A 14,223-nucleotide genomic window follows, 5' to 3' on the forward strand; every position below is an offset into this window, starting at 1 on the left:
TACCTACATTAAAAAAGGAGAAACATTTCAAATAAACAACCTAACAATGTATCTCAAGGAACTAGAAAAGCAAGAACAAGCTGAAAGTAAAATTAGTAGAAGGAAAGAAATAACAAATATCAGAGCAGGACTAAACAAAGTACAGACTAAATTATCAACACAAAGGATCAATACAGTGAAAAGTTGGTTTTTTGGTTTATTTGAAAGGATAAATAAAATTAATAAACCGCTAGTTAGACTAACCAAGAAAAAAAAAAGAGAAAAGACTCAAAATAAGAAATGAAAAAGGTGAGATTACAACTGATACCACAGAAATACAAAAGATTATCAGAGACTATAATGAACAACTATATGTTAACAGACCTCAAGGAAAAGGATAAAATTCCTGGACAAATACCACCTCAAGTTTTAATCAGGAAAATGTAGATAATACAAATAGAACAATATGAGTAATGAGATTGAATCAGTATTAAAAGTCTCCCAACAAAGGGAAACTCATTACTGGTTGGCTTCACTGCTAAATTCTACCAAGCTTATAAAAAAGAACTAAGACCAATTCTCTTTAAAGTATTCTAAAATGGAAGAGGAGTTAATTCTTCCTAACATATTTTATGAGGCCAGCATTATCACGATATCAAAACCATACAAGGCCAAGACAACAAGAACAACAACAACAAAACTACACACCAATATTCCTGATTAACATGGACATAAAAAATCCTCAAGAAAACACTTGTAAGCTAAATCTGACAGCATATCATAAAGACAGTACACCATGATCAAGTGGGATTCATCCTGGGGTTGCAAGGCTGGTTCAACACACATAAATCAAACATAATATATCACATCAACAGAATGAAGGGAATAAAATCCCATATGATCATCTCAGTAGACAATCTCTATCAAAAGATTAAGGATTTTTTTTCACATAAATAGAAAAAAATGCTAAAATTTGTATGGAATCAAAAAAAGAGTCTAATTAGCCAAAACAATCTTGAGCCAAAAGAAAAAAGTAGAAGGCGTATACCAAAGGAACAGAAGAAAGAACCCAGAAATAAATCCACATTTTTACAACCAACTGGTTTTTGATAAAGGTACCCACAATATACATTGGGAAAGGATAACCTCTTCTTCCATAAACGGTGCTTGGAAAACTGGATATCCATACACAGAGTGAAAAGAATGAAACTCAAACCCCATCTTCTATTCTATATAAACATAAACTCAAAACAGATCAAAGAATTAACATAAAAGCCCAAAACTATAAAATTACTAGAAGAAAACAAGAGAAACAGTCCAGGACATTGATATAGGCAAAGATTTTATGGCTAAGTCCTCAAAACCACAGGCAAAAAAATAAAACTAAACAAATAGGACTATATTAAAGTAAAAACCTTCTGCACAGCAAAGGAAACAATCAACAGAGTGAAAAGACAGCCTATCGATGGAAGAAAATATTTGCAAACCATTCATCTGACAAGGGACTACTGTCCAAAATATACAAGGAACTCAAAAAACTCAACAGCAAAAAAAAAATAATAATAATAATCCCATTAAAGAGTGGGAAAAAATTCGGCACAGGAATTTCTCAAAGGAAAATATAAAAATGACCAACAGGTATATGAAAAAATGTTCAACACCACTAATCATTATGGAAATGTGAATCCATACTCCAGTTCAAATAGCTATTATCAAAAAGACAAAAAAATGATGGACACTGGCAAGGATACAGAGAAAAGTGAACATTTCTGCAGTATTGTTAGGAATGTAAATTAGTATAGACCATTATAGAAAACTATATGGAGATTGCCCAAAAAAATCTATCAACAGAACTACTATATAATCCAGAAATTCTACCACTGGGTATTTATCCAAAGGAAAAGAAATCAGTACATTAATGTGAAATGTGTACTCTCATGTTTACTGCAGCATTATTCACAATAGCAAATATATAGAATCAACCTAAGTGTCCATTAACAAAAAAATGGATAAAGAAAATGTGTTATACATATACAATGGAATATTATCTTCCCATAAAAAAGAATGGGTTACTGTCATTTTCAGCAACATGAATGGAAGTAGGGCTCATTATGTTAAGTGAAAAAAAAGATACAGAAAGACAAATATCACATGTTCTCACTCAGATGTGGAACTATAAAAGTTGATCTCATAGAGGTTAAGAGTAGAATGACAGTTACTAGAGGCTGGAAAAGGGTAGAAGGATGAATAGAGGCTGGCTAATGGGTATAAACATATAGGTAGATGGCAGAAATAAGCTCTAATCTTCAATGGAAGAGTAGGGTGATTATGGTTACCAACAATATATTGCATACTTCAAAATAGCCAGAACAGAGGACTTGAAATGTTTTCAACACAGACATATGATAAATGCTTGAGGTGATGCAAATCCTAAATACTCTAATTTGACCATTATACTTTTTATGAATGTAAAAAAACCACATTTACCTCATAAATATGTACAAATAAATACTATACATCTATAAAAATTTGTAAAAGTCAATGAGACAAACCAGGTTAGGCAATAAATACACTTTCTGGAACACTCATCATTGTTCTGCTATACTTCTAAAATAACATGAGAATGATTTTTCATGTAGAATTAGATATGATTGTTAACATGGAGCTAAAGTCATAACACATTGTGATATTTTCTAATAATTTTTTCCAGAGGAAAATATGAATAGGGATACATTTAAAACTATAGTTCAAATAAATTCTCAATCTGGATTATGGCTTATGTTCTTGAAGAAGCCTTAATTTTTTATACTATAGTTTCTAATGTATTCCTATTCATATTTTCCTCTAAAAAGCATCCCAAAGTGGAATTAAAAAAAACCCACTTAGGACTTAACTTCAGGTTGTATCTACAGATATCAGACTTCAAGATAGTGTCTCCTGGGATAACTTTCTTTTTACCCTACTTTCAACATATGTGAGGCTGAATAAATTAAATCAAATGTAGAAAAATGATTAAATATAATGTCAGCAGAGTCTGTGTTGTTTCAAGAAAATAAAAAAAAGGTTTGGGCAGGGCTCAGAGTGTGTAGTAAAATTTCAGTTCCATAAGGTCATACATTTTTTTTTTTTATCAGATGATAAAAGACCTCTGGTTCTTTGTTGACTGAAATTTTTGCATATCACTAGAATAGGGCATTGTTCCATTTTTTTCTATAAAATGCATCTGGGTAGCCTCAGGCTAGCTATTATAAATCATAAAGAAAGTCAGGTTTATTGAATATCAGATTTCCATTAAATCACATTCATATACAAAGAGACAGTTCAAATTGTAATTGAAGTTGTCAGCTTTCATTCATCTTATAAGAGGATTATTCCAGCTGCATATTACTCATTCTTTTGTACTTTGAGTCAATTTATCTGAGTCCACTTCCTGTAAGAAGTTGAAAAAGGACATACTGAGATTTTCCTGTTAATTCTAACAAAATAGTAGTGATTTTTGATTGCAACCAATATTTTGTTCTCATTCAAAAATAAGTAAGGCATCATCTCATTTTATGTTTCACTTGTAAGCCATAAAAAAGACAATCAATAAGAACGACATAAAATAATTAACTAAAATGTAGAAAATGTCAGCTCCTCAGGAATTGTCTGAAAATAAAATAGTTTTTAGTTGAGAATTTTCTAGTATGGCACAATGAGAATCATTAATGAGACTGAATGATCACTAATGATTAATACCAGTCAATTTTTATTCTGATAAAATGCAGGATTCTTGTGAAGTAAAAATTCTGAAATTGCTTAGAAAAAAATTGTGAAAATTTTAAAAACTGGATTTTGAAAAAGCAGTTAAAGAAATCCTATTTCTTAATTTTAGCAATTTCTAAATGATATTATCATTAATCACATAGAAATTACATTTACTGTTGTCACTAAAAGATGTATTGTTGTGTACCATACGAAATTCTATGTATTTTGGATAGATAGCATAAGCTTTTTAAATTTTATCTCACTTGGGCTAATCACAAAATAGTATGCAATGGAATAATTGATTTATAAACTTACGAAGAAGTCAAAGATAGCTCATGTGCTGTTCAGAAATGAAAATATCCAAGTAGTATACTTGTTTTAATTTTGTTTTGCTATTCACTTTTTAAAAATAATTTTTATTTAGTATTAATACAAATGTTTCACATGAACTGACTTAAATGTTTAATATTTTACATGTCTCAGACTCTCAGATGCCATTCAAATCGTTATTTTCCTGACCAATTCATGAAACATGTGATCCTAAGCCAGTATTTCTGATGCTCTGGACTGCAGTTCTATCTACAGCAGTTTGTCAGTAATTCATTTATTTATTCATTTGCATTGATTGTATTGTTTGTTTATTCTTCAAATATTTATTGAATCTTCACTATACAGCAGGCGTTATGCTAAGCCCTGGGATTTCTTTGTATACTTATAGATAGTTCCTGTCCTTGTGGTTTACCACCAGCTGTAGAGATAAACATTAGTCAAATAATTACACAAATGCAAATTTATACTCTATAGTGAATATAAAAAAGCACCTACTATGAAAGAAACTTGTGTGTTGGGAAGAAATCAACCAGCAATTTAACTTGTTCTAATTCTCAATACTGTTTCAAACATAATATTTTTAATTAAATACATATTATATTTTTATCCATTGCCCTTATGAATGTTTTTATCAATTCTCATGCTATTTTAGTTGATTCCCTTGAATTTACTAAGTATGTCATATATTAAGCAAAATGTATTATTTGTGCCTCCTCTTAGAAATAGGAAATAGAGACAGATTCTACCTTTCTTTGCTTTAATTTCATTTGTGGCCATTTCAAAACAGTAATTTTTATAAGGATGATAAAATCTGTGGGCATTTTTGTGTTGTCCCTATTTTATTTTATTATTATCATTTTATTTTATTTTAGACAGAGTCTCACTTTGTCACCCTGAGTAGAGTGTAGTGTCATCAGCCTAGCTCACTGCAGCCCCAAACTCCTGGGCTTAAGCGATCCTCCTGCCTCAGCATCCCAAGTAGCTAGGAGTACAGATCCATGCCATAACATCTGGTTAATTTTTCTATTTTTTGTAGAGACAGGGTCTCACTCTTGCTCAGGCTGGTATCCAACTCCTGAGCTCAAGCAATCCTCCCGCCTCGGCCTCCCACAGTGCTAGGATTACAGGCATGAGCCACTGAACCTGGCTGTGTTGTCTCTATTTTTATTGTGGATTTTTTAAGAGGACACCTTGGTTAATTTCATTCAACAAACCTTTGTTGACTATTCCATGTGCCAGGCACTGGTGATTCATGGAAACAGACAAAAAAAAAAAAATCCCTTTCTTACAGGGCTTACATTTTAGTAAGGATGTGTGTGTGGATGTGTATATATATATATATATATATATATATATGTATATAAATTCATTTTTCCTGTTTAATACTTTTAGAGAGTTTTAATTCTCTGAGAATAATAGGTAACAAATATCTAATAGGAAAGCTAAAAGATAATAAAACTTTTTAAAAACCATATCTCATTGTTTGATTTAAAGGTGATATAAAGGAAAATGAACATTTTATAATTGATCAAAAAGATGTAGGTACTAACGCTTTGTTTACATAGGGTTACAAGTGCAGTAAGGATTACCAGGCATTCCCTCTCCTCCTAGGAGGAGAGTATATATCCTCTTCCTCAAGCTAAGCCAAAAAGAGAAGGACTTCTGAGAAGTAATAAAGCCACTTACTCAACATCTACCTACTAGAAGTTTGTGGGGGCCATTGAGATGAAGGGGGCTGGCATATTTTCAGGCATTGTCATTGTTTATTCAGGAATTTGTCACATTGTTGGAGAGCTCTCGGGGATTACCCTTTCCAGGAGGGTGAATATCTCTCAAATTTACACGCATGTCCTTTCTCCAATCTCAGCATCTGGATGCATCTCCAGGTTCTTTCTATTGGTAACATTTTGCCCATCTCTACTGGTAGCATTGTGCCCATCTAGGTGGACTTCTTGAACACAAGAGGAAACAACCCACTGCCAAGTTTCTCTCCTAATTATAGCCCAAATTTGGTCCATGGAAAACTCTAACCCAATTTCTCATGCACAAACTCCCATGCAAAGTCTCATGTAAAAAGTCCAACTACTACGCCTGTGACATAAACCCAACTAGCAGCATTGTTGGAATTCTCAGATGTGAATCAGACACTATCTACTGCGTCCTTCCATCTCCAAGAGAGAGAAATCTTGTTCTCTGAATGGTCTGGTTGTACATCTTTTCCTTTAAGGACTCCATCTCATAGAATCTTATAATTTCCCAGTCTCTGGTGGCCTCCTCAAACTAAATTATAGGGTGTAGTTGGATTGTCATATAGAGATTAAAAAAAAATCTGTTCTAGTCACACATTTTGCAATCCAGTAGAGAAATTATATAGCCATTTTAGATAATAGCACAGAAACTGAATAGAAACTTTCAATTCTAGAATAGAACCATACTTCGTCTTAGGGTTTATATTCAGTTCTAAATACATTAATCTTTCGTGAATTTCATCATCATGTTAACAACCACATAGAGAGTAGTAGTGCACCTGCTGGATGTATGCTAATTCTATTTTGAGTTTCTTATTTTAAAAACAGCAAGGTCACAGGCACATTCTAGCAGGTTTACAAGCTCCTCACATGATTTTCCTTTGATATTTTCAGGTCTAAGAGGTCATCTTCACCTGCCCTTGTAGGAAACATTTATTTATACCTTGTTAATTCTTTAGCACAGCATGTATGTGCTTTACTTTATATTATCAAAATCTGATTATTTTCTTCATTTTTTGTTTATTGGTGCTTCCTCAGTTGACTATGAAAAGTGACTCTCTTCTTCAATGATGTATCTCAATGCTTAGCATAGAACTTGACACACAGGAAAACACTCTGAGTAAACAAATTGATGATGAATTACTAAATAACATAATTCATCATATGAATGTCATACTTTCATATATTTTACTACTACCCTTGTACTTATGTTTTTACATTTTTACTGTTATTAACAATGCTTTGAGGATCTTTTTGGAACTATTTTTTTTCTGTATCCAGGATTGAGTATTCAAATTGGCTCTTAAAATTGATTATCGAAATTTAATATAGATTTAAGATTTTTAATATGTGTTTCAGGATTGAGTATTCAAATTGGCTCTTAAAATTGATTATTGAAATTTAATATAGATTTAAGATTTTTAATATGTGTTTCTCAGAAGCCTCAATAACATTGTGTGGTACCTCTTATTTGCCTGATGGTTTAAGAGATGAAAAAAGTCATGGCACAAAGTGCTAATTTTAATTATTTGGCTACTAAAAGGGTAAATATGTTTTTTGTTTGTTTGTTTTCTAGTGTTTATTTATATATTACCATTTCCAAACTCTTCTTTAATGAATTGAATTTCCATGTTTTTGGTACACTCTTTTCTATTTGACAGTTTTCTTGATTTATAAAATTACATGTATTAATAATATATATATATTGTATATATGTGATAAATAACTTTCTCACTAATTATTGTAAAGCTAATTTTTATGGTGACTTTAACTTTGAAAAATTGTATTTTGTAGGCAATCAAGTTTTAATATTTTGGCTTTCTGAAAAAGGTCTTTCTTGCAACTATGTTTAAACATCCCTTACAATTATTATACGCATGTTTTCTTTAACCTTTAAATATTTAATCTAATTGGCATCTGCTTATTTCATTGTGTGTTTGGAATGTTAGGTGAATGTATAACTTAAAAACAAACAAAAAAAATACAAATACACACACGTGTGTACTCTGGTTGTATTCTCACAGGTTTACTCACCTTCATTAATCTAACCTGTTATTCAACCATTCCATTAAGGTTACAGGAGAGATATTTTGGTTGTGTGGCAAACTCCATGTATTTTTGTATGTGTTATTTCTCAGATACTAATAACACACTACTATCTCCACTTACAGCACCTTTTTTTTGTGTGGCTAAGTGAATCCTCACTTTTCTGTTAATTTTAGATTATGTCCTAAATTAGTGTACATTCTAATTTAAGATTAGGTCTGACTGGTTGGCTCTCCCAGTGTGTGTCCTTTGTCTATCTGGTCAGCTTTTTGCATACTTTGCTTTTACCTCTTTCATAGTATCAAGCACCACATGAGTCATCATTTACTGACTTTATTCAACAGTAGACTCCGGGTTTGTATATGTTTTACTACTTTTCTAGTTCTGGAGAAGATATTTTGATAGTTCCATTGATTTCCTATCAAGTAAGTTTGTGATTTGATGATTTCCTTTCCATACCACAGCCATTCTTCTAAAAAATCAATGTTGTAGCCCTAATTTGGTGGATATACATCCTCCATTCTTAAAAAGGAATTGGCCCACATGGAATAAGTAGGAGGAAAACACATTAATGTCTCTGGGAACAACTGTATATCAATTATGCAGGAAAGTAAACATGTAATATCCTGACAGGTCCAGCTCTTCAAGCAGGCTTACTCAAAAATTAAAATAGAAGGTCTGTGGATATCACACTGCCTACCTGATGCCTCCTAGGTCCTAGTTGCACTGTCTTTGCTTAGAGATGCTAAAGTGGTAGCAAAGTGTCCCAGTATGCTCCCTCTAGGGCCTATATCCTCTTCCTAAGACTTATCAAGTTAAGGACCTGTTCATCTCCTATTTTGTTTCCTTCTCTGGCCTTGTGAATCCTTTCTTATCTTGGTAACACAGTTTAAAAGTGTGTTTCTTTCTCAAATTTCACATGTGTTTCTAAAGCCTCTTTCTTGGTATATGATGCTTTTGGCATCTCTAGTGGTTGACGATTTTGAAACATGAAAGTTAAGATTACATTCATGCATTTTTAAAATTTCTCTCTGCAATTTTTTCTTTATACTATTTTGAGGTGATACATGCACAATGCCTCCATGACTGAAAATGCTACATAGTAGTAGGAAGTTTTGGAAATAAAATCACATTGACTGTTCCTTCTAAATATTGTCCAACCCTAGCAATTAGTAAGTGCCAGGCAATTTTTGTATGTGTGTACCTGGAGAACATAGCTGCCAAAACATACACACAACATGCCACTGTGTGGATCACATCCTAGTAGAATTTGGGCTATCATAGAACTTGGCATCCTTGTTCAGCCTGCACTAAACAAATGTTTATTCATTACATTATTAATACATGAGTGACTTGAAAGCACTTCCCTTATAAAGTTCAAAAAGTACAATGGAAAAGACAACATTTTGTTACCAGAAAATTAGATAATAACTATAAAAGAGGTACATCAAGGTATAGATAGAGCAATATTTAAGTCTGCCAAGGAAAATCACCTAGGAAAGCTTCCTCAGAAGAGGTGACATTAAGATGCAATTTGAAGAACATTTAATTTTTATTTCTGGAATGGGAATTGAAGAGAGGAATTCTGCATGTGGAAAAAACTATATTGTTAAAAGAAACAATGGTCCATATAAAGACACAGAGACCATTATGGCATATGGGAGTGAATGCACACCTGCCTCTCCATGTAACTCTTCTGTTATCTCCTTTAATATGATACCATCTACACTTTGACTTTCCCAAATTTGAAATAATTTTTTCTTATATATCTACAATAGACTAAAAAAATAATTTTTATCCCATTAAGACAATTACTCATTTTATAATAACTTTTAGTAAATGATAGCCTCTGGGAATTTGGAAAGCTCAAATAAAAGATCAATTTTTAGCATCTTCTAATATATATATAATTTTGGGAGCAATTCCAAATATTCAAATTTTGGGGGAGTTTTCCCCGTGTTTGTATTTTCTACATCCCAGAAGAACTTGCATTTTCATATATAAGCCAGATACATTGAAAGCTATCTATAATGAAATTGCTTTTCTCCAGTTGGTAAAAGTGATAAAAGACACTGCAAGAGAAAGAAGCAGAGCTGAATTTTAGAATTTGAAACTGGTTGGCCATTTGAAGACTGTCAACTAATCCAGTGTTATTTGAATACAGGGTGGGTGTGAGACGTATTTAGACATCTAGAGAGAAAAATTGAAAGCAGAGTGTAAGGGGAAATTTGGGGCACACTATTATATTTATTCTATAGCTACAATCTGAATAAATTAAATTTTTAAGTACTTTGAGACCTATAAGGGCTACTGTCTGAAAATATGCATTTGAAGTAGAGGTCAAATAAATATTTGAGCTTATATTTACCCAGCTTCCAAGGTAACACCCTTGAAGTAGATGTTCTAAAGAAATATAGAAATCTTTCTGATTAGTAGTAGTACATGTATGCATATCAAAGCTCTCTACTTTGTCCAAAGATTGGAACTGCCTTGGCTAACAACAATCAGGTCCAGTGGTTAATAGTAAAGTATCACCAACACTATAAATTCAATGCTCCCTTAAAAACAAATAATTTTATCATCCAAAAATGAAATAATATAACCTACTTCAACATGTAATAATTGAAATAAAAGAATACCCTAAAAACATAGCAGTTATAAACAATTGCAGGTTTAGGAGTAGAGGTTGGGTCACTACATACATGAAACAGAAGTAAATGGGAGAGTAGTTGGGAACTAATTTCAAGCAGCTGCACACAGAAATTCATAGTCAGAATTGGTGGCAACATCATAAAAACAATCTCATATATTTAAAAGACTGAATTAAAATGCATCTATGAACATGACCCAATAAAAATATATATGTGCACTTTGACAAAACTAATTTGTTAATTAGATACTGGGATTAAGCCAAGTAAAATTCAGAATAAATTCTTGAAATAATTTAACTTGGGTTTTGTTATATTTATATGTATACATATAAAGAAAAAAATACTTTCATAACTAGATCTGCAGGGTCAAAATAATATTCTAGATAATTATTTTATATTTTATAATATTCTCTAATTAGAAAAATTTAGACACATAATGCAACTTATGAGTTAGAGTAGAAGCTGTTATACAAGTGATGGGAAGAAAAATTCTAATGTATGAGAAATGGGAGAAAAACAACTACATTTATTTTTTAAGCTGATAATTCATTTTGGATTTCTTAACTTCAATTGCACAGATTCAAAACTTCTTAGATTGATGAAACTGACAAATACTGGAAAAGAAATTAGATTAATAATAGACTAGAAACAAAGTTACATGGAAATATAAGTAAAATGACACCATAAACTTATACAAGTTTATGTTCATATATATTTAATGAAATCTGAACATTTATACTTAAAATTTGAAAGCTGAAATCTAAACAAAATGAATTCATTTAAAATGGAATAAAGGTAGAATAAATTGTGCTCAAATAAAAGGATAAAAAAGTTTATACAAAAAACTCAAAAGAATAAGAAGTTACTCAGTGTTCATCAAGAAAGTGAAATTAGGAATAATGGGAAGAAATTCAGGGTAGTGCAATTAAGGTCAACTAGGAAGAACACATTTTGTTGGTGAGAACTACTAGATTAGAATCTGGATTCCTCACAGAAAGAGAAGAAACTTCCTCTCACTAGGAATGACTAGACATTACACTGAAGGGCTTATTAGAAATAGTTTTTCTCTACTTGCAGGGAAATAGATTCAATGATCTGATTCCCCTACTTATTTCCTTATATTCAATGAACCTAGACCCATAATGTCTGATTTCCCATTTGCCCAAAGTTTGAAAGAACTGAAAAAATTCTCAAACATCCCACACTAAAGGCTGATTACTTTTCCCATCTATGTCCACTCTTTGATATATCACAAAATTATTTAAATACTTAACTTGATTATACTTCCTGAATGTGAGGAGAATTTTTAAATAGTTGGTCTGAAAAAATGTAGCACAGTGAGGTAAAAACTTGTGCAATGTCAGTTTTGAAGTTTACTATTTCAGTTGTATCTTTTTGTTAAATATTGGATTTTATAAATTCTAGAATACTATTAATAAGATAAAAAAGATATTCCAGAAAGTATACTTTATTTTGCTGAAAGCTATTGTATCTACTTTGGTGGTTAGAATGAAAGCTGTCTTTAAATTTTAAGGTGAGCAGCCCTAAGAATAAGTGAACACATGGTATGAAAGACCAGAGAAATGAAAAGAAACAAGACTTCCTTTTAAGTGAGATATTAATATTTATTTTTCCTTACTAAATCATCTCCTTGAAAGTTTTCTGTTAGTTGAAATCTAAGATAATCTACTGTTTTTTAATTTCTAAGCAACAACTATAGAAATATAGACTATACAAAGTTGTTTTTTTCAGAATTTGAAATCATAACTTTTCCAAAAATTTACTTAAATTTAATTAGGCCACACCATGCTTATTACAGTAAAACAATCATAAGCAAGTAATATATTGGTCTTTCAATTGGTGACTCATTTTTGATGATAGAATTTCCTTCCATTTCTTTAGCTTAATTGAGAGATTAGCTCAATTTATGAAGCAAGATCAATTCTGTGATTTTAAACACATGCCAAAATGTAATAGAAATGAATACTTTTCTGTAAGGAAAGTGTTCTCAAACCAAATTTTCTCAAGGCTGTAGGTATATTTGTTCCATTTTAGGTCTCATTATGGAATTCATGACTTTTCCCTTCAGGAGGTCAAATGCCCTCTAACACATCAAAATTAATCAGATGTACATGTTTGATTAGTTCCTTGCCATAGCTGCAGGACATCCACCTTCTCACTGCATAGCCGTGAAAATGCAGGTATCATACAGTTTGTCCTTTAATTCTTTTTGTGCCATGACCTCCCTTTTGCCTTGTGGGGAATCTAAAATAGCAACACTCCTGTCTGAGGCCTCTAAAATAGCAACACTTAGCTTTCACAGGGAATAAGGCATTATTCTGTTACAGATCATTTTTAATATGACTCACTTTTTAATGTGTGATGGCTCTTCTAGCATTTAAAGACTTCTTTTAAATGTATTAAATTGTATTGGTAAACAAGAAATCATTAAAAAAGAAAGTTTTAAAATACATTTTGCTCTTCTTTTGAAGTGCTGATTTGATATGACAAGTTATGACATCAATGTCTCTTATTTTTATATATTGGGAATATTTCTATTTTGATCAGATCATAATTATAGCATGCATGCATCTGACATAAGCATCTCTATTTTCCGAGAACTGTAATTTTGCTGTTCATTTTTTTACAAGATTTTCTTTCTGTTTATTTGTGTGTTCCTGTCCCTTGTTATAAACTGCTGCTGCTTGGTTTGTTCCAGATGTCAGCACTCTCATTTTCTATGATTTGAAAGATGTCATCCACTTAGTGTTTGAGTCTTTGTGGATTTTGTGTGCTGTTTTTAATACAGGATGATGAACAATCTCTGGGACACCATTAAAACACATCTTTTTTTATGTCTGCATTCCCAAACAGCTATTTTTCACTTTTTTCATATCCCAATTTTATTTTGTTAACCTATAATCAAAAATGTACAGAAGACTCATACAGATGCCTGACAATGGCACATGAATGGATCATTTCAGTTTTAATACCGATCACATACTTCATAGATTTTTATTAAGAGAGAGAGATGTGGCTAGTATGTAATATTTATGTGTAAACTTAAGAGGTTTTCATTAAAAAATATGTATTTACACCTGGCACACATGAGCATTATAACTGTTTCAATTAACAAATTCACACTAAATAGAGCATATCATTATTTTAAATACGTACTCAAACTATAGCTAATACTAAAATTGTGACTGCTTAGGTATACATGTCAGTTTTTACTGTTCTGTATGAAAGTTCAAACACATCTGTCTTCATCTAATTGTATATCTTACAAATAAAACTGCAAATTACAGACCAATTTAAAGAAGATTAATACCATGTATAAATATTGTCTTAAAAGATTTGTGGAATGTTATTTGATATTCTCCATCTTACTATCTAAGATTTATCATTAGTAGCAAATGATTGAAGTTTAAAAAATTGCCCAACAGAGTTATGGTTTTCTATTAATAAATTTGAAAATAGAAAATACAATCTTTCCCAAATTCTCCTGAACTTTTATGAACAGTAAACATGACCATCCTGTATGAAAATGGCAAAGTTATAATCTGTAGGAATTTCATCAAGTCTCCAGGAAGCAGTAAGTTTGTTGTGTTTGTTTCACTATTTAACTCACCAAATATTATAATTATCATAGTAATTAGGATGCATTAATATTATAAAAAAGTCCTAATTATACCAAACGCATACATGTACATCATACAGTG

The sequence above is a fragment of the Lemur catta genome, chromosome 12 (genome assembly GCF_020740605.2).
Source record: "Lemur catta isolate mLemCat1 chromosome 12, mLemCat1.pri, whole genome shotgun sequence".
In the NCBI taxonomy this organism is placed as follows: domain Eukaryota; kingdom Metazoa; phylum Chordata; class Mammalia; order Primates; family Lemuridae; genus Lemur; species Lemur catta.